Source organism: Erpetoichthys calabaricus, chromosome 2, assembly GCF_900747795.2.
Source record: "Erpetoichthys calabaricus chromosome 2, fErpCal1.3, whole genome shotgun sequence".
Taxonomy (NCBI): domain Eukaryota; kingdom Metazoa; phylum Chordata; class Cladistia; order Polypteriformes; family Polypteridae; genus Erpetoichthys; species Erpetoichthys calabaricus.
Window position 1 is genome coordinate 7611564 of NC_041395.2, and position 22301 is coordinate 7633864.

Sequence of the window (22301 nt, forward strand, 5' to 3'; positions counted from 1 at the left end):
ACTGAAACAGTAACATCCACAAGAAAACAAAATGGGAGGACATAATTCATATTCAACTGTAGGATAATGGGGGGGGTGTGGACAGGGGAATATTTTTAATCAACCCATGAGGTCGCTGGAAAGGGGTGCGTGGCGCTCCTGATATCTATGCAAAAGGATGAAGGTCCATATCTTTAGGGTCCTGGTGCCCCCTGTTTGTGAGCCATGGATGCTATCCAGTGACCTGAGATGAAGACTGGACTCCTTCATGTGTGTCTCTTCAGAGAATCCTTGTGTCCTGCTGGTTTGACTTTGTGTTACTCACGGGGTCCCGAATGACGCACATGACCTGCATTGTGAGGGAGCGTCAGTTACGGCACTATGGCCATGTGGCACGATTACCCGAGGGTGATCCGGCTCATTTTTGAGGACACGAGTGGCTGCACCAGGCCAAGGGGACGGGTGGGTTGCCATTGAGGTTCCTGAGCTGTTTTGCTATGTGGTGGGTGCAGCAATGTGTTGTACCACTGCATGTTACCTGACCTGACATGACCACCATAATGAGCTGAGTGTAGATGCTCTTCTGAAGAACTGCGTCAGCAGTTATCTTCTCCACGCATCCAAAACTGAGGGAATGGGTTTTCACGTGATAGGGAAAAGAATTGTTGCCTGCTTCCAGTAAACCACCATGGAGACTGGACGATAAGAAACGATTTACTAAACATCGCCTGAAAGACTCTTAAGAAAGACGACTCCTTCTCAGACGATACGCCAAAGTTCAGTTAAGTTGTTGGCCATTTCTTTAGGGCATTTTAAATCCATTTTAATTCTAGAATGCAATGTGACAAAACAGTATTGAACACTTTTGCATGTCACTGCCTATACTGCATAGACTTAGGCAGAAGGGGACACTCTTTACATGACCACCCCAGTGGCTGCAGACCCCTTCAGTTTCCCGTTGATGTGTCTGCCTTCCATCCCTTCAGACAGTTGCAGTAACTTGGCAGCCTGGCACTCTTTTAATTTCAGGGGTGCCTGGCATCACACACTTCTCATCCCACCCTAAAATAAGAGCAGCATGGAATGAACAAGGGGCTCTTAATCTGCCTTCCTGTGCCCGTCTTCACTTTGGTTAATGCCATCTGTTAAACAAAGAATGATAATAAGGCACTTTACAAACACAGCACTTTAGTCCAATAACTTCCATATTTCTACAATGTGTGCCCTCTGACTCATGTGGGGGTCACAGTGAGTCAGAGGTGCCAACTGAAGCAACAACCTTGCTTTTGTACTTTTGTACTTTTGACATTGCGCTGATCTTTAATGAATTCCACCAGAGGACACAGCTGTTGTTTACAACTGCAGCCCAGAATGGCAAAGCGTATGTTGAGTCAGAGCTGACTTGCTCACTTATATGAAGAGCTACATCCCAACATGCTTTACCTTGTATTCTATAACATGTCGAGGTGTCAGCAATAGGAGCTGAACTCGACATCCAGGACCAGTGCATGGGGTTTCAGACAACAGGGCGATACCCTCAGGCAGCCCTCTATTAATATGCCTTGCCTCAGGTGGCCTTTTTAACGCACCGGCCCTGTCTGCGGTGCCACATGACACTGTCCTCTCCTTCACACCGACTGCCACCAAGTTCAATGAATTACAGTCCCAAAGACACAGGTACCAAAAACACATTCCAAATAGAGGGGGAAAACACCGTCAAATACCCAAAGAGCAGAGACAAATCTCTCTATTATAAAAAAAAATCTTGGAAGGCTACGAGACGTTATTTTCTCAGAGACACATTAACGTCCCGCGAGACAAGGCAGTGAGACAAAAGGACAGCTGCTGTACGGGCTTTTAAATGTTCTAAGCGGAGCGTGACGTGGGTCACACAGCACGGCAGCCGCAGCAAGCAAGCAAGCAGCAAATTGAGCAAATAGGAGGTTCTCACACACGTGTGTTTAGGAGACAACTAAAGGGCTTGAATACATGTGATTCCATGCCAGACCAGGGGGTGGCGAAGTGCACTAATTTTCCCTCTCGATCTTTTGCAGACCAATCTAGGGAAATCCCACCCGGCTCTGGGGCAGCCAATGACATCACTTCCGCCACTGGCCTTTAAAGCTGCCATCTTGTCTCCAGGGAGTCAGTTCTGTTTTGAACATGTCTTTGTTGCTGAATCAGTTTTGCAGCCGGGAACAATTATATGGGTGGGTGGCTGCCCCAAACCTTCTCAATGTCTGATGGTCGTTTTTGTGACAGGGTATAAAAAAAATGTACAGTGCATCCGTAAAGTATTCACAGCGCATCACTTTTTCCACATTTTGTTATGTTACAGCCTTATTCCAAAATGGATTAAATTCATTTTTTTCCTCAGAATTCTACACACAACACCCCATAATGACAACATGAAAAAAGTTTACTTGAGGTTTTTGCAAATTTATTAAAAATAAAAAAATTGAGAAAGCACATGTCCATAAGTATTCACAACCTTTGCTCAATACTTTGTCGATGCACCTTTGGCAGCAATTCCAGCCTCAAGTCTTTTTGAATATGATGCCACAAGCTTGGCACACCTATCCTTGGCCAGTTTGGCCCATTCCTCTTTGCAGCACCTCTCAAGCTCCATCTCAGACGATGGGGGACCTGGGTTCGCTTCCTGGGTCCTCCCCGTGTCTGCGTGGGTTTCCTCCCACAGTCCAAAGACATGCAGGTTAGGTGGATTGGCGATTCTAAATTGGCCCTAGTGTGTGCTTGGTGTGTGGGTGTGTTTGTGTGTGTCCTGCGGTGGGCTGGCACCCTGCCCGGGATTGGTTCTTGCCTTGTGCCCTGTGTTGGCTGAGATTGGCTCCAGCAGACCCCCGTGATCCTGTGTTCAGATTCAGCGGGTTGGAAAATGGATGGATGGATGAATAAATGGAATACAATTAAACAAAACAAACGAGGGACACAACTTTGAATAGCAGCCAGGGGGACAATGCTGGCTGAACCATGACACAGCAGGTCTGTCTTCACTTTAAGACGTTTACAGAAGATAATCCAGAAGCTACAATTTCCCTACAGATAATATGAAAACAAAAAATGGCAGGAGTTTGGAGGAAGTGACCTTGTCTGTAAATACTGTGATTTCACGTGTGGAGCTGCTGTGCACGTCCATAATGGTGACGAGTTTGGAAGCGGTGCACCTATAACCTGCTAAAGATCCAGAGGAGAACGTCATCTGGTTTCAAGCTGAGGGTTTTTTACAGTTAATACGAAGGTTCCTCTTTACGTGATTTAGACTCATAGACCACAAGGGCACCAGTCTCCAAGGGGGAAACGCTCATCACGTTCATATGTAATCTCAAGGGTGCCAATCTTCACAGGGGGCACTCGTTATTATCTAAAGTGGAAACCTTCCCCTGCTAATCGATCTCAAGTGCTATCACAATCTTGAAGGGGGACCCCCCTCCTCCTTCATTTACCGATCTTTTCAGCTGTCTCTTTTTTGGCTGCTTGCAACCGAGTCAGCCTAGGGGCTCAATGTACCCTTAAAGCCCACCCTGTCTGTATTAGAACTGGACATCAGGACCTGCAAATGCTCATGAGTGTGCGGTTCCTCTCTGCTATTGCGACAAGACATCATCAGCAGGGTAAAGCTAACGTTGATCACGACATTCTATTCCCAGCTCAGGCTCCGTATTAGGGGGTGAAGAGTCCAATGCTTGGTGAATCCTGCCTCATGACGATAAGAAGGACCAAAATCGACAAATCAAAAGGAAAAGCCACCATGAACGCTTGGCTGCCACTATACAATACAATTACAATACAATTAATTTTTCTATAGCTAAAAATCACACAAGGAGGGCCGCAATGGGCTTTAACAGGCCCTGCCTTTTGACAGCCCCCCAGCATTGACTCTCTAAGAAGACAAGAAAAAAAGACCTTGAAAGGAAAAAAAATGGAAGAAACCTCTGGAAAGGCAGTTCAAAGAGAGACCCCTGCCCAGGTAGGTTGAGCGTGCAGTGGGTGTCGTATAAAGAAGGGGGTCAATACAATACAATACACAGAACAGAACAGAAGTCATGCTCAATACAATATAATAGTACAATAGAAATATTACAAGTACAGAGCAGAATTTAACAGTAGATGACATCCCATAATATGATTTGGATTTGTTCAGCCATCAAGCTGCCTCCCCCTATTGGCTATTCCACGGCTGAAACAGCGCTGGGCCAGTCAATCCGATGAAAGGACCCCTCTAACCCATGATTCCTGTGATCCTCCATCAGAGATAACTTTACCTTAGGCAGGCAAAACAACTTGGCAGTGGGCCGTGGCACCAAGTGCCACATTTGAGTACCAAGAAGAGAAACAGAATAGGTGAGGGTGAGTAACTAATTATAACTATCATGTTACTTATGTTTTAGTGCTAATGACTAACAACAGAGATGCAGTCTGTACAGTTCATCAGCAGCTCTAGTCAGGGTGTGCTAAACTGTAGTCGTGAGTCTTTAAAAGCTGAGACTGAAGGGGCATCTCTTACAGTAGCAGGCAGACCATTCCACAGTTTAGGGGGTCCTGTAACTAAAAGCTCGACCCCCCACTGTTATTTTATTAATCCATGGGATCCTAAGCAGGCCGCCATCTTGAGATCTTAATGTGCGCTCAGGTTTGTAAGTCATGATAAGTTCAGATAAATAAGCTGAACCTTGGCCATTTAAGGCTTTATATGTTAAAAGGAGGATTTTGAAATCTGCCCTAAACTTAACCGGGCGCCAGTGTAAGGACTTGAGGACTGGAGTTATGTGTTCGTATTTTCTTGTTCTTGTAATAATTCTCGCAGCAGCATTTTGGATTAACTGGAGACTGTATAAAGAACAGTTTGAACATCCAGTGAACACCGTATTGCAGTAGTCAATCCTACTAGAAATAAATGCATGACACAAGCCACTTATATGTCTGGTAACTTTACTGACCCATCCTGCTTACAACCTCAAAAAGCCAGGAGGATTGTGGGACCCCCCCCCCCCCCCCCCAACTTTCATGGTCTGCACTTACACTGAAAATCAGGATTGAGTGAGCTTTTGCCCGTCCTCTCCACAGGAGCTCTCTGGCTTCCCTGAACTCACCTTCTGATTCTGAGTGCAGTTTGTTAACCTCCAAATCACACCTGGTAATGAGGTCAAAGGAGGAAACACAAAAAATATCTTGAGAAGAAGTGCCTGTTTGTGTGCTGATTCTGTTTTGTCAGTCATTTGCAGGAAGGTTAATGTTAACTTCATTTTGGTTCAGAAATGCACAAAAGAATAGACACTAGCGGCCTAAAAACTTAGCTGAAAAGGTAAAAAAAAAAGGCTTAGCTTGAATAAAGAGAGAGGACCCGCGAAAACCCCTAGCCCAATTAACAGACAACATCAATAGATGAATTATCCATCCATCCATCCATTATTCAACCTGCTATATCTCAACAAAAGGGTCACGGGGGTTCGCTGGAGCCAATCCCAGCCAACACAGAGTGCAAGGCAAGAAACAAACCCCGGGCAGGGTGCCAGCCCCACCGCAGATAGATGAATTATTTATTAGCTTAAGTAAAAACTGTGGTATAGCGGGTCCACAGCTGATGTCAAAAGGGCCAGTTTTTAAAATAAATAATCACCGCACTCGCGGCTTAGAGAGGGGGCATGGTAAGTGTGGCAGATCCGTTCCCAGGGTGATTCGTGATGTGGGCGATTCTCGCTTAAGGGCACAGGTGAGGAGTCGTCCGCATCCGTAATTGTTCCTGGGAGCTGCTGATTGCCACAGCTGATCCACGTCCCCGTAATATATAGAAACGTGAGGTGGCTAGTAGGGAGGAGAGGAACAGGAAAGTAATGGACAGAGGTTAAGGGAAGAAGAAGGCTGGAGGCGTTGAAAGCCGGTGCAGAAGCGAACAAGAGAGCAGGTTTGCTGGTAAATGCAGGTAGCTGGAATGGAGAGCCCCTCACGAGTAGTGTGTGGCCGACACTAGAAGAGGGGCAGTTGGAAGTGGTCGCTCATTCTGAATGATTTCTCAGAGCTGGAGTGACCGGCAGTATGGATGACCCTCCGTGGAAGGCAACGGGAGTCGAGGAGACTTAGGATGTGAGCGACCTCGCCGTTGGGGAACCCAAGTCTCAGTCCGGTAAGGTAGCTGTACGAAGCCAGGGGACGGAAGGCAACCGGACAGAAGTAAGGTCAGCTGCACCTGCAGATAGGGTGACTCCCCTGTTGCAGGGCCAATATGGGAGAAGCAGGGAAGCCGCCAGTTGAAGGGAGAAGGCATCGGGTTTTTTAAAAAAGAGACAGCTTCCAGCCATTGTTTTAACTTCATTGTTTTTTAAAGAGTTTTTCTATTGGATTTTAACCTCCACTCATCACTCGTTTTTATGGATTATCTGTTTATGGATATTTGGGAGACACTGCACTTTATTTATTTAGACACTGTTTTATTTTGTTGGTTTTAATAAAAGCGCTTGTCACTTTTACACCATCCCCTTGTTTCTTTTTTTTTTTCATCATTATGCCTCACTGCCAAGCTCATCGGTGTTGGGTTCAAGAGCTCCCTGAAGCTGCATGGGAAAACCTGGAGCGAACCCGCATTGTCACAAAGACAAGCAACAGAGTAATCAAATTCCAAAAGCACTAATTTCTAAATTTACAAAATTCGAAAGTGAAGAATGAAGTTCAAGGAAAAGTAAAGTCAGTCAGTCAGTCATTGTCCAACCCGCTATATCCTAACACAGGGTCATGGGGTCAATCTCAGCCAACACAGGGCACAAATCCCGGGCAGGGTGCCAGCCCACTGCAGGGCACACACACACACACTCACACACCAAGCACACATGAGGGATAATTTTTAGGATCGCCAATGCACCTCACCTGCATGTCTTTGTACGGTGGGACGAAACCCACCCAGACACGGGGAGAACATGCAAACTCCACACCTGGGAAAGGCCTGGGAAGTGAACCCTGGTCTCCTTGAAAAGTAAAGTAGGAAACAAAAAATATTCAATTAACAGAGAAAAAGAAAATAGCAAAACAAGAACAAAAGTAACACCAACTCTGTTAATCAAAAATCATTACCTGAGAATGAGAGCCTAAATGCAAAAAAAAAAAAAAAAACACTTTGGGGAGCCAAAACAAAAAAAGATGAGAGATCAACAAAATTTACAAAAAAAAAGGGAAAGTCACCAAGCAAGGTGTAGCTGACTAATGACAGTGCAGTGAGGCCAACACAGCGGGTGTTACAATTCAGTTGAGCTTCACCAAACTCAAGGGCCAGGCTTACCCTTAATGCTAGGCCGCAAGTCTTCAGACACAAGGAGTCTTTGGCCTGGCCTCAAACTCAAGAAGCAGGCCTCTCTGTCTGCATGGACAAGAAAGAACCAGACTGAAAACAAAAAATAAAAATATCCTGTATGTCTACAGTGTCAAGAAGAAGACTGTCAACCCTTTGGAATACAATGGCTTTCAGCAGTAATTGGCATGAAAAAAATTTAGACTCACAAGAGCAGAGACATTGATAGAGAGGCAGTGTGGATGACGGATGGGACACTTACACAGAAACAACATGGTCACCATTTAAAAAACTTGGAAACCTTTGCTTTCTTTCCACAACCCAATTTACCAACATACCCGGGTGATGCCAGGTAGTCCGGATAGTCTATCCATCCATCCATTTTCCAACCCGCTGAATCCGAACACAGGGTCACAGGGGTCTGCTGGAGCCAATCCTAGCCAACACAGGGCACAAGGCAGGAACCAATCCCGAGCAGGGTGCCAACCCACCGCAGGACACACACAAACACACCCACACACCAAGCACACACTAGGGCCAATTTATAATCGGCAATGCACCTAAACTGCATGTCTTTGGAAACCGGAGCGCCCAGAGGAAACCCACACAGACACGGGGAGAACATGTAAACTCCACGCAGGGAGGACCTGGGAAGCGAACCCGGGTCTCCTAACTGCAAGGCAGCAGCGCTACCACTGTGCCACCGTGCCACCCTCCGGATAGTCTACATAAATAAAATAGAATGACTTTCTGTCTGTCTGTCTGTCTGTCTGTCTGTCTGTCTGTCTGTCTGTCTGTCTGTCTGTCTGTCTGTCTGTCTGTCTCCTATACAATCCTACACCTTTTGACCAATCTGTACCAAATTTGGCTGTCTAGGACCACACAGACAATCAGACTACTTTGCAGCCTAAAATTTTGCCCCTGGGTGTCCCAGTGGGGTTTTGTATTTTTTCCTGTGTGATACACTTTGCACACCAGCGCCACCTGCTGACTCAGAGCATGTATTACCTTCTTACACCCTTTGACCGATTTGGACGAAAATTTGCATAGCTGCTCTCTAGCGTGGGCAACGCCACATGCTGCTTCTATCTACTGTAATATAACAAGGACTACTGGGGGCTTTTATAGGGGGTGTTGGGTGAGGCCTGCCTGAGAGTGGAAGTGCAGCGCAACACAAAGGAGAATCAAAGGGTTGTTGTTTAATGTCTGCCTTGTTAGCCTTTCTTCATAAATAAGGCACTACAAATTGTCTGCTTTGAATTACGAGGATGAGTCAGACATGTTAGCGGCATTCATGGATACACCCCAGCAAGGATTTACAGCAATTCTGGAACCCAATCAGACCAGCAAGAAGAATCAAATTCTCGACTCACATGAGCAGAGGCATTGAGGATGACGGATGAGACAGCTAGCAATAACAACAGTGTCACCATTTAAAAAACATAGAAACATTTATTTTCTTTACTGGACCCATTCTACAAATACACCCAGGCACTGCCGGGCACTTTGGGTGGTCTATATATATATTTATATATATATATAAAGTTGAATGTGTGTCTCCTATATACTCCTAAACCCTCTGGCTGATCTGAATCAAACTTTGCGTAGTTGCTGTTTAGGACCACATGGACAAGATAGGCTATGCTGGAACCCAAAATATTAACCCTTGGGGTCCCAGTGGTGTTTTATGTTTGTATTTTTTACCTGTGTGCTACAGTTTGCATGCCGGTGCCACCTGCTGGATAAGAGCAAGTATTGCAATTCTCTACCCTCTGAGTGATCTGGACCAAAGTTTGCATCATTGTTCTCTAGCACAGGCAACATCATTTGCTGCTTCTATCTATAAAATGGAGTATGGGGGATGTTAGGAACTGGAAGTGTAGATCAACACAAAGGAGAATCAATGGATTGTTGTTTAATGTCTCCATTGTTGACTTGCACTACAAACTGTCCACCTTGAACTGAGGACAAGTCAGATGTGACAGCATTCAGAATTACAACCCAGCAAGGGATTACCGCAATTCTGGAATCCACTCGGACACCAAAAGAAGAAATTCTTGACTCACGAGAGCAGAAGCAGTAATAGAGAGTGTGTTTGACAGATGGGACAGCTAGCAATGACACCATTTTAAAAAACACATAAAGCTTTTCATTCTTTCCTTAACCCATTCTGCAGATATACCTGGGCAACGCTGGGCTAGTATAACATGTAATCTGCAGAACGACTTACTAACCCTGCTCCTTTAATCCTTCTTACCAAAGAGGAAGGTGGTCACACTACACATAGTGGCCAGGTTGGGAATAGAATTGGGGTCCCTGTTTTGGGGGACAGTCTCAGCCCCTGTGATTCCTAAACTCATGCAGTGAAAGCCCCTCTGGTTGATAAAGGAGTAAGCAGAGGTTGTTTCTGTGATGTTCTGCTGTAGGCACCAGTACATTACATGGGTGATGATAATTCCATCAGTGCCTTTCAATCTGTACACCACAAGACTGAAACTGGAGTCGTGGATAACTGTGTCATGAGACAAAAATGTTTCCACAGAGCGTCTCTTTTTAACAAATATTTATAAAAGGAAACAATTCTTTATCTGTGTTTCATGACCCACTTCTTCCAGTTCAAGCCTGCCAGAAGATAAAGCCTGTCCTGTCAACAGCGAGCGCAAATGGAACACCCCAGTGGAAAAGCCTGCTTTGGGTTTGGCGATGCTCCTCTCCTCTCCTCTCCTCTCAGTAGTTTTGTTTCTGTGTAATGAATTCATTTTAATGGCATAATGAAGGCTCTGAAATGGGCTAATTGAAGAGTAGAATATGTTTGATATCCTGTGGGTGACTGGAATGACGAAGTGCCAGCCATTTTAATAAAAACACAAATATCTTCAAACAAAAAGACCGCTGGATGGCACGTGTAGATAAATCAAACAAAAAGTTTTATTTCTGCAGATGATACCATGATAGGTGGATTAGCAGATAATTTGGAATCTGTTATATCATCACAGAAGGACTTGGGCAGCAGACAGACTTGGGCAGATTGGTGGCAGATGAAATTTAATGTCAGTAAATGTAAAGAATTACACATAGGAAGGAAAAATGTGAGGTCTGAATACACAATGGGGGTCTGAAAATCGAGAGTCCACCTTATGAGAAGGATTTAGGAGTCGTAGTGGACTCTAAGATATCGACTTCCAGACAGTGTTCAGAAGTCATTAAGAAGGCTAACAGACTGTCAGGTTATATAGCGCCTTGATGTGTGGAGTACAAGTCACAGGAGGTTCTGCTCAAGCTTTATAACACACTGGTGAGGCCTCATCTGGAGTCCTGGGTGCAGTTTTGGTCTCCAGGCTACAAAAAGGACATAGCAGCACTAGAGAAGGTCCAGAGAAGAGCGACTGGGCTGATTACAGGGGTAGAAGGGATGAAATTTAATGTCAGTAAATGTAAAGTATTAACATGTAGGAAGTAAAAATGTGAGACGTGAATACACAATGGGAGGTCTGAAAATCGAGAGCCCACCTTATGAGAAGGATTTAGGAGTCATAGTGGACTCTAAGCTATCAACTTCCCGACGGTGTTCAGAAGCCATTAAGAAGGCTCACAGAATGTCAGGTTATATAGCACCTTGATGTGTGCAGTACAAGTCACAGGAGGTTCTGCTCAGTCTTTATAACACACTGGTGAGGCCTTATCTGGAGTCCTGGGTACAGTTTGGGTCTCCAGGCTATAAAAAGGACATAGCAGCACTAGAGAAGGTCCAGAGAAGAGCGAAACTGCTGATTACAGGGGTAGAGGGGATGAAATTTAATGTCAGTAAATGTAAAGTATTAACATGTAGGAAGTAAAAATGTGAGGTCTGAATACACAATGGGAGGTCTGAAAATCGAGAGTATACCTTATGAGAAGAATTTAGAAGTCATAGTGGAATCTAAGATATTGACTTCTAGACAGTGTTCAGAAGCCATTAAGAAGACTAACAGAATGTCAGGTTATATAGCGCCTTGACGTGTGGAGTACAAGTCACAGGAGGTTCTGCTCAAGCTTTATAACACACTGGTGAGACCTCATCTGGAGTCCTGGGTGCAGTTTGGGTCTCCAGGCTATAAAAAGGACATAGCAGCACAAGAGAAGGTCCAGAGAAGAGCGAAACTGCTGATTACAGGGGTTAGAGGGGATGAAATTTAATGTCAGTAAATGTAAAGTATTAACATGTAGGAAGTAAAAATGTGAGGTCTGAAAATTGAGAGTCCACCTTATGAGAAGGATTTAGGAGTCGTAGTGGACTCTAAGCTATCGACTTCCAGACAGTGATCAGAAGCCATTAAGAAGACTAACAGAATGTCAGGTTATATAGCGCCTTGACGTGTGGAGTACAAGTCACAGGAGGTTCTGCTCAAACTTTATAACACACTGGTGAGACCTCATCTGGAGTCGTGGGTGCAGTTTGGGTCTCCAGGCTACAAAAAGGACATAGCAGCACTAGAGAAGGTCCAGAGGAGAGTGACTAGGCTGATTCAGGGCTACATGGGATGAGGTATCAGGAAAGATTAAAAGAGCTGAGCCTTTACAGTTTAAGGAAAAGAAGATTAAGAGGTGACCTGACTGAAGTGTTTAAAATTATGGAATGAATTAGTCCAGTGGAACGAGACGGTGACTTTAAAATGAGTTCAACAAGGAAACAGGGACACAGTTAAAAACTTGTGAAGGGTAAATTTCACACAAACATTGGGAAGTTTTTCATTACACAACAAATGTTAGATACTTGGAATAAGAAACCAAGTAGTGTGTTAGACAGTAAGACTTTAGGGATTTTCAAGACTCAATTTTTTTTTGGGAATAAATAAATGGAGAGAACTGTGGAGCTTTGTTGGGCTGAATGGCCTGTTCGTGTCCAGATTGTTCTAATTATGCTTGTCAGCAAACTAACTGTACCCATGTTTGGAGGACTGCATGTTCAAAGAGAAGGTATAAAAATCACACAACTGTTTGAGCTTACCTATGGACAGATGGAAGACATCATTCCTTCCTGTGCCAGGGACACAATGCTTTTCCATGCCCTCTCTCAAAGACTGGACAAGTGCCAATTGCAGCAAACCCCCAGTGCCTCAAAGCTTTGGCCAAGAGTAAGCGCTTAGTATTTTATTGTGAATGGTAAGCTGATATTAAACTAAAGCTAAACTACTATCTTCCTTTAGTGTAACTCATTCTTTCTTCCTTTTAGAATCACCGCAGTACCACTAAGGAGCGATATAATACTTTATTTTCTATATTTCTGTGTATATTAATGGTATAATAAAGGCTGCAATCTCTAACGACCTTCTTCCTACGGCTCATGCCCTGCTGGATACAATTGGCGCTGTGAGCAGGATTGTAGCACAATTACTAACCATGATGAATTATTTTCAGTGCTTCAGATATCAGCAAGGAAAGGACAGCCATTAGGCGAGTTGGCCACCCCAGGCTGGGTAATCGACATCCTAGCTACAATTGGGGAGCTGGGTTGCCCACAGTTTGAAGGTGGTGGGCTTAAAGCTGGGTTTAAAATGTCATTAGAATGTGTAGCAAGCAATAGGAAAAAATACTGTTTGTGTGCATATTTATTTTTAAAAAATACAAACGAGAAGAAACGTGATGAATTAAGCGACATCCCTCATAGCAGAGATCTGAATACACAGTTATACAAAGTTGGACTGAGATCTCCGTAATGGTAAGGGATAGTAGGAGCTAAAGAAACGTGAGAAAGAATTGGCTGCCTTACACCTTATGGATGAACAGATGCTTGTTAAAAGCATAAATAGAAAAAAGTGCCGCTTTGGGGAACACTGTGTGAGTGCCACATGGGATGAACAGGCATCCCTACCAGGAGAGGGGAAGGTTCCTTACCCAGAATGGAGGCCACAACTGGATGGACAGGAATCCTGACCAAGAGAGAGAAATGTTAGTTACCTGAGCCAAGAAGATGGACGGACATCCCAGTCAACAAGTAAATTGACAGGCATCCTGACCGGGCACATGTGTAACACCTTCCCTGGTTGGGATAGAAGAAGAGGACAGGAAAGGACTGTCTCTCGGGGGTGTTTCTTCCCCCCAGTTGCTAGATGGCAATGACCTTCAATATTGGAACACATTTGGGAACTAGCAAGGAATGCTGGGAGTTGTAGTCAGGCAGTGCAGTCCTTCCATCACGTACGAGGTTACACTATTAACTATTAGAAATGATGCGTTACGAGAAACAGTATACTATTAAGAGTCGGTGCATGCGGATACTGTAATGTGCAAGAAGGCATGCTGTAGATCTTCTTCTTTTGGCTGCTCCCGTTAGGGGTTGCCACAGCAGATCATCTTCTTCCATATCTTTCTGTCCTCGTCATTTTGCTCTGTCACACCACCACCTGCATGTCCTCTCTCACCACATCCATAAACCTTCGCTTAGGCTTTCCTCTTCTCCTCTTGCCTGGCAGCTCTATCCTTAGCATCCTTCTCTCAATATACTCAGCATCTCTCCTCTACACATGTCCAAACCAACGCAATCTCGCCTCTCTGACTTTGTCTCCCAATGTTCTCATTTCTAATCCTATCCATCCTCGTCACACTCAATGCAAATCTTAGCATATTTAACTCTGCCACCTCCAGCTCTGTCTCCTGTGCCACCGACTCCAGCCCATATAACATAGTTCGTCTCACTACCGTCTTGTGGACTTTCTCTTTCACTCTTGCTGATACCCGTCTGTCACAAATCACTCCTGACACTCTTCTCCACCCATTCTACTATGCCTGCACTCTCTTTTTCACCTCTCTTCCATAATCCCCATTACTCTGTACTGTTGATCCCAAGTATTTAAACTCCTCCACCTTCGCCAACTCTTCTCCCCTCATCCTCACCACTCCACTGATCTCCCACTCATTCACATACATGTATTCTGTCTTGGTAGTCCTACTGACCTTCATTCCTCTCCTCTCATATCTCCACCTCTCCAGGGTTTCCTCAACCTGCTCCCTAGTCTCACTACAGATTACAATATCATCAGCAAACATCACAGTCCATGGGGACTCCTGTCTAATGTCATCTGTCAGCCTGTCCATCACCATTGCAAATTAGAAAGGGCTCAGAGCTGATCCCTGATGTAATCCCACCTCCGTCACTCCTACTACAGACCTCACCACTGTCACACTTCCCTCGTACATATCCTGTACAACTCTTACGTACTTCTCTGCCACTCCCGACTTCCTCATACAATACCACAGCTCCTCTCAGTCACCCTGTCATGTGCTTTCTCAGGTCCACAAAGACACAATGCAACTCCTTCTGACCTTCTCTAAACTTCTCCATCAACATCCTCAGAGCAAACATCACATCTGTGGTGCTCTTTCTTGGCATGAAACCACACTGCTGCTCACTAATCATCACCTCACTTCTTAACTGAGCTTCCACTACTCTTTCCCATAACTCCATGCTGTGGCTCATCAGTTTTATCCCCCTGTAGTTACTACAGTCCTGCACATCCCCCTTAATCTTAAATATCGGCACCAGTACACTTCTTCTCCACTCCTCAGGCATCCTCTCACTTTCCAAGATTCCATTAAACAATCTGGTTAAAATCTCCACTGCCATTTCTCCTAAACACCTCCATGCTTCCACAGGTATGTCATCTGGACCAACAGCTTTTCCATTCTTCATCCTCTTCATCACTGTCCTTACTTCCTCCTTGCTAATCCGTTGCACTTCCTGATTCACTATCTCCACATCATCCAACCTCTTCTCTCTCTCGTTCTCTTTATTCATCAGCCCCTCAAAGTCCTCTTTCCGTCTGCTCAACACACTCTCCTCACTTGTGAGTACGTTTCCATCTTTATCCTAACCATGCATGAAAGACGAGTCTCCTATAGTTAAAACAAACAGCTTTAATGCCTTTGCAGGCAGCACTCTCCGGAGCCAGGCTAACTAAAATTGCAGCAGTGAGCACAGACTCGGTCCACCCCTTAAAAACACCGTCTCGGGCTGCGCCACTTTCACCTTCCACCGCAGCTGAGGCTCTGTGACACTGCAGCTTTAACGTCGTGAAAAAGAAAAAAGAAAAGAAAGTAACAACCCACATGACTGAAACACGTATCAGAGTTATTAGTAGGCCATTCCTAACGGGAATGGAGAAAAGAACAACAAATAAAGAAACGAAAAGAAAGTTGTACTTTAAGTATTGCTTAACTTACATGCTAGTGTTAATACTGCTTTTCTATTTTATTTAGGAGCACTTGCTGACAAGGATTTTGAAATATCTAATATAAATTCATTCCCAGAGCTCTGAGTTAATTTTGGTTAACCCTTAAACCACTGGAACTGGCTATAGTTGTTTCCCAATGCAATTTTCCAGCACGCCGGAGCTGATCAGTCAGTGCCGTACATTCGTCGATCAGCCAGCTCATGACCACTGGCGTCCCCTGCAGCCTCACTGTCCCTGGGATTCAGCCATTGCACTAGACTAGCCTGTCAGCGTCAGCGTTGGCCTCTGTGTGCTCAAGTGCAGCCAGTTCAAGTGCAGTTGACTCGCTAAATTTCATCAATGGCATCAGCTGCTCCTTATTTTAGTATAAGTTTTTAATATTTTTTACAGTTCATTGGCAGTGTGTAAAATGATCAGTGTTGCAGTAATTGTGATACTCTTTGTATGAACAAAAAATATGTGATCCATTAAAATTTCACTTTTTCTTGGTGAATTGTGACTTTCCTTAAAAAGTGCAACAAAAAAAAAGTATTTGATATCCGGGGGGGGGGGGGTGCATTAACCCCCAAGTATGTGGCAGTTTAGCGGTTGAAGTATGTGTAACATTTAAAAAAATATAAACATCTCCACTTTACTTCAAAACTGTTTATAATCCTACATAAAAATAAAAACCCTGATCAAGTTTAAAGGAAAATGTTCTTTTGATAATTATAAAAGGCAAGGGAGACAAGTTCTTACAAAAATCAGCTGTTACTCATGTGTGTGTGCGTGTGTATTACAGAGATGCTTTCAGGTGGCGCGGTGGTTAGCACTCTTGCCCGGCGATGGGAAGTGAAAGTTCAAATTTATATGCTTACCGTGGCGAGTTGGCATATTCTCTGTGACTGTGTAGCTTTTTCTGGGAAGATTTTCTTGACTGTGGTATCCTGCCGTGTGGTTTCTCGATGGTTGCATTTGTCCTTGTTGTCATAGATTCGGGTAGCCAAAGAAGCATTTTCCTCGTTTTACCTTGTTGATCTTCACATACCACAGGTGAGAGTTTTTATACCAAATGGTTATAATTTGTTAAATGTACAGTAACTGTCCATCCAATCTGTTTGTTAAGTGTAGTTGCTATTATTTTCACTATAGCAAACATTTGTTTACATTGTACACATTAGGAAAGTAAAAAACGAAATAAATCAGCATAACACCCCACTTCACTATAAATGTTCCTGATGAGCAGTCTGTATTGTGGGGGGAGAGGATCTGACTGCCTCCTGCTTTGTGCACAAGCGCATCATAGACTAGTCCCAGTGTCAAAGGGTGGAATGTAGGCAAAGGTTTTTAGTGTGCCACTGTGATCTGTAAGGGTAATTCATACACATCATTTTATTTGCAATGAGAATCTAAATGACAGGGTGAATGTGACTGGCAGACAAGATGAGTGTCTCTTACATTCAGCATATGAAGTGAAAAACAAGTAAGTTATTATGAGTCACAAGAGTTGATCGCTAGACCTCTGCGATCATCTCAACAGCTCTCTATCGGGCATGGTTGACTCCTGCTTGGAGTTTGCCAAATGTCACTTAACACTAGAAATAACAAAGATTATGAAAAATCTCGCAAACCCAGCCCACCATAAATCCGTTCGCACCTCTCCGTCAGCATCTTTTGTGTTGTAAATGTGTCGATCAGCACAAGCAGCAAACAGCCATCCTTCCACCGCCACAGAAGCGGCATAAAGCTCTCCCAGCTCAAGCCTTGTTCATTAGGGAGTAAGGAAGTACCTGGAGCTGTATAGCGCCCAGACTCTGGAATGACCTACCGAAATTAATCAGGTCAGCTGACTCCATGAATTCTTTTAAAAAACAACTCAAAACTCATCTGTTCAGGAAGGCTTTTAGCTCTACTTGACTTTATTACCCTTCTCTCAGTTTACTTCTCTGTCAAGATGCTAATGTAACCTGTATGTGTGTATGCTAGACCATCAGTTATGTTGTCTGTTTTTTTTTTCAGAATTTACTGTCTTAATCTTCTTTATTTATTTATCTGGTTTGTACAATGCTATATACTGTATATTCTGCCGTTCTTTATTATATTCTGTAAATGCCTTGAGCATGGGAAAGGCGCTATATAAATAAAATGTATTATTATTATTATTATTATAGGCTAAAAAAAAATTCTTATTTGGAACACTTGCATTTCACGTGTGTTCCGTGCCTACAAAGATCCATGTAAGTGTAGGATGACAGGAAATGCAAGAAATGTTGAACACATACCTAAAAGACAAAATTTTTCCATGTTTGAGTACTAATGACAAAAGTTTGACATGCAGTGTATAATGTGTGGGGACTAAAGTCCAAATATCAAATAAGTACTTTCAGAAAAGGTACAAATATAATAAAACAAGTATACTTTTAATCAAGAATATATCCATCCATCCATTGTCTCCCGCTTATCCGAGGTCGGGTCGCGGGGGCAGCAGCTTGAGCAGAGATGCCCAGACTTCTCTCTCCCCGGCCACTTCTTCTAGCTCTTCCGGGAGAATCCCGAGGCGTTCCCAGGCCAACCGGGAGACATAGTCCATCCAGCGTGTCCTGGGTCTACCCGGGGCCTCCTCCCGGTAGGACGTGCCCGGAACACCTCACCAGGGAGGCGTCCAGGAGGCATCCTGATCAGATGCCCGAGCCACCTCATCTGACTCTTCTCAATGTGGAGGAGCAGCAGCTCTACTCTGATCTTCTCACCCTATCTTTAAGGGAGAGCCCAGACACCCTGCGGAGGAAACTCATTTCAGCCGCTTGTATTCGCAATCTCGTTCTTTCGGTCACTACCCATAGCTCATGATCATAGGTGAGGGTAGGAACATAGATCGACTGGTAAATTGAGGGCTTTGCCTTATGGCTCAGCTCCTTTTTCACCACGACAGACCGATGCAAAGCCCTCATCACTGTGGACACCGCACCGATCCGCCTGTCGATCTCACGCTCCATTCTTCCCTCACTCGTGAATAAGACCCTGTGATACTTGAACTCCTCCACTTGAGGCAGGATCTTGCTCCCAACCCTGAGAGGGCACTCCACCCTTTTCCGGCTGAGGACCATGGTCTCGGATTTGGAGGTGCTGATTCCCATCCCAGCCGCTTCACACTCAGCTGCGAACCGATCCAGAGAGAGCTGAAGATCACGGCCTGTTGAAGCAAACAGGACAACATCATCTGCAAAAAGCAGTGACCCAATCCTGAGTCCACCAAGCCGGACCCCCTCAACACCCTGGCTGCACCTAGAAATTCTGTCCATAAAAGTTATGAACAGAATCGGTGACAAAGGGCAGCCCTGGAGGAGTCCAACTCTCACTGGAAACGTGTTCGACTTACTGCAATGCGGACCAAGCTCTGACACCGGTTGTACAGGGACCGAACAGCCCTTATCAAGGGGGCCGGTACCCCATACTCTCGGAGCACCCCACACAGGATTCCCCGAGGGACACAATCGAACGCCTTTTCCAAGTTCACAAAACACATGTAGACTGGTTGGGCGAACTCCCATGCACCCTCCAGGACCCTGCTAAGGGTGTAGAGCTGGTCCACTGTTCCGCAACCAGGACGAAAACCACTGTTTCTCCTGAATGCGAGGTTCAACTATCTGACGAACCCTCCTCTCCAGAACCCCCGAATAGACTTTCCCAGGGAGGCTGAGGAGTGTGATCCCTCTGTAGTTGGAACACACCCTCTGGTCCCCCTTCTTAAAGAGGGGGACCACCACCCCGGTCTGCCAAACCAAAGGCACTGTCCCTGATCTCCATGCGATGTTCCAGAGGCGTGTCAACCAAGACAGTCCTACAACATCCAGAGCCTTGAGGAACTCCGGGCGTATCTCATCCACCCCCGGGGCCCTGCCACCAAGGAGTTTTTTGACCACCTCGGTGACCTCAGTCCCAGAGATGGGGGAGCCCACCTCCGAGTCCCCAGGCTCTGCTTCCTCATTGGAAGGCATGTTAATGGGATTGAGGAGGTCTTTGAAGTATTCCCCCCACCGACCCACAACGTCCCGAGTCGAGGTCAGCAGCGCACCATCCCCACCATATACAGTGTTGACACTGCACTGCTTCCCCTTCCTGAGACGCCGGATGGTGGACCAGAATCTCCTCGAAGCCGTCCGAAAGTCGTTCTCCATGGCCTCCCCAAACTCCTCCTACGCCCGAGTTTTTGCCTCAGCAACCACCGAAGCTGCATTCCGCTTGGCCTGCTGGTACCTATTAGCTGCCTCCAGAGTCCCACAGGACAAAAGGGACCGGTAGGACTCCTTCTTCAGCTTGACGGCATCCCTCACCGCTGGTGTCCACCAACGGGTTCGGGGATTGCCGCCACGACAGGCACCGGCCACCTTATGGCCACAGCTCCGGTCAGCCGCCTCAACAATAGAGGCACGGAACATGGCCCATTCGGACTCAATGTCCCCCACCTCCCTCGGGAAGTGGTCAAAGTTCTGCCAGAGGTGGGAGTTGAAGCTACTTCTGACAGGGGGCTCTGCCAGACATTCCCAGCAGACCCTCACAACACGTTTGGGCCTGCCAGGCCTGACCGGCATCTTCCCCCACCATCGAAGCCAACTCCCCACCAGGTGGTGATCAGTTGACAGCTCCGCCCCTCTCTTCACCCGAGTGTCCAAGACGACACGACCACAAAGTCGATCATCGAACTGAGGCCTAGGGTGTCCTGGTGCCAAGTGCACATATGAACACCCCTATGCTTGAACATGGTGTTCGTTATGGACAATCCGTGACGGGCACAGAAGTCCAATAACAAAACACCACTCGGGTTCAGATCAGGGGGGCCATTCCTCCCAATCACACCCTTCCAGGTCACAGTGTCATTGCTCACGTGAGCATTGAAGTCTCCCAGCAGAACGAGGGAGTCCCCAGAAGGTATGCCCTCTAGCACCCCCTCCATGGACTCCAAAAAGGGTGGGTACTCCGAACTGCTGTTCGGCGCATACGCACAAACAACAGTTAGGACCCGTCCCCCCACCCGAAAGCGAAGGGAGGCTACCCTCTCGTCCACCGGGGTAAACCCCAATGTATAGGCTCCAAGTTGGGGGGCAATAAGTATACCCACACCCGCTCTGCGCCTCTCACCGAGGGCAACTCCAGAGTGGTAGAGAGTCCAGCCCCTCTCAAGGAGATTGGTTCCAGAGTCCAAGCTGTGCGTCGAGGTGAGTCCGACTATATCTAGCCGGAACCTCTCGACCTCACGCACAAGCTCAAGCTCCTTCCTCTTCAGAGAGGTGACATTCCGTTTCTGCGGTGGTAGCAGGACGGGATAGCAGGCTGCTTGCTGTTTGGGCTTCTCGACACTGTGATTGACGGCCGGCAACTTATCCCAGCTGACACATCCAGGCCGCTAGATGGCATCTCCCCTGCAGCACAGAAGTGCCCAGGATTCCTGCAGGGCACCATGGGAGATGGAGTTCGGTTTCACAGCCCTGTTGGGGACCCTGGGGGCCACCGTGGGACGCTGTAGGAAGACAAGGGGATTTTTATTTCCCATATAGCCCAGAAGTACTCCCAAGTCACGGGGACAGAAGAACTGAAGTACTTCCGTGGTGAAGAAAAATATAACTCTTCATCTGGAATCACGTGGACTGAAGGACAGGAGCACTTTCGGGTCGAGGACTATTTAAAGGACTGTGGGAAACCTAGCAGGAGAGTCCGGAGTTTGGAGGAAGAGTGACAGAGCTGCTGGGTGGAGAGGAGGATTGATTTACTGTATTATTATTGTGATTATTGATTATGGTATTGTGTATTGTGGAGGTGGAGGTGCTTTGTGCACGTTATTGGAGAAATTAAAATTATTACTGGGACTTTTACCTGGTGTTTGGACGTGCTGTCTGTGGGTTTTACGGGGCAACAGCGACTCCTAGTGTCACAACAAGACATTTACAAGACAAAAGACCCTGAATGGAAAGGTGTGAATGGATTTAAGGTGGGCTGGGTTTATGAGTTTTTTCAAAGGCTTTGGTAATTCTAGTGTTAAAGGACTCTGAGATGAGGAAGATAAAGATTCTCTGGTCTGGTGAGACAAAAAATAAACTCTTTGGACAGAACTCCATTCACTTACGTCGCAAACACCAAGGCACTGCTGATTACCTTTTCCTTACCATGAAGCATGATGGTGGCAGAATCATGCTATGGAGACATGCTGGTCAAAACTGAGGAAAGGATGAATGCAGTGTGAGAGATGAACCAGTGTCCATGCTGGCATGGACCTCCGCCCACTTACCAGGCCAGGAGGCCTTGATAATGGAAGGGAGTGACAATTTCTCCTATATGTGCCAGGACCTGGATGTGGAAGAACATTACAGCGGCTACATTGGGGCCCGCGTCCTAACAGCCACTGAAGCAACACTTGGGATGCACTTGTGGACCAGAAACAACCAGCACTATGGGCAGAGCATCCCCTTGTACACTGGGTGGCAGCATCCCATCAGGCAAGCCCCATTATGGACACCTGTGGGGCAGCATGGGAGTTGTGGTCTCATGGGTCTGCTCTGTCAGGTTCTGTGGGGGCTGCCAAGGGGAGCTCTCAGTTAGTGACAATACAAGGTCCATTGTAGTCCTGCCTGACCTAGAGGTGTTGTCCTGGAGACAACAGATGAAGCCCCTGAAATACTCCCAGGTCTGGAGTTACAAGAGAGCCCCCCAATCAGCTCAGGGAGTCGGAGTCAGGAGAGGACAAGGACAACACTCGGCTGGGTGGAGTGGAACAGATTGGAGAGAATTAAGGACTGAAGAAACTGCTGTGCTGTGCTGCCTGATCTTTGTGGACGTGTGAG

The 22301-nt window shown here is 46.0% G+C and overlaps 1 long non-coding RNA gene across 1 annotated transcript; it reads right to left on the bottom strand.

The window, feature by feature from the left end:
• Positions 1-10295: 10295 nt before the first annotated feature.
• Positions 10296-11028, bottom strand: LOC127526816 (uncharacterized). The gene is made up of 2 exons (XR_007934254.1): positions 10892-11028; positions 10296-10515 (listed from the first exon to the last, which is right to left on the bottom strand). It is a non-coding gene; the product is annotated as an uncharacterized LOC127526816 (long non-coding RNA).
• Between the last annotated feature and the right edge of the window lie 11273 nt (positions 11029-22301).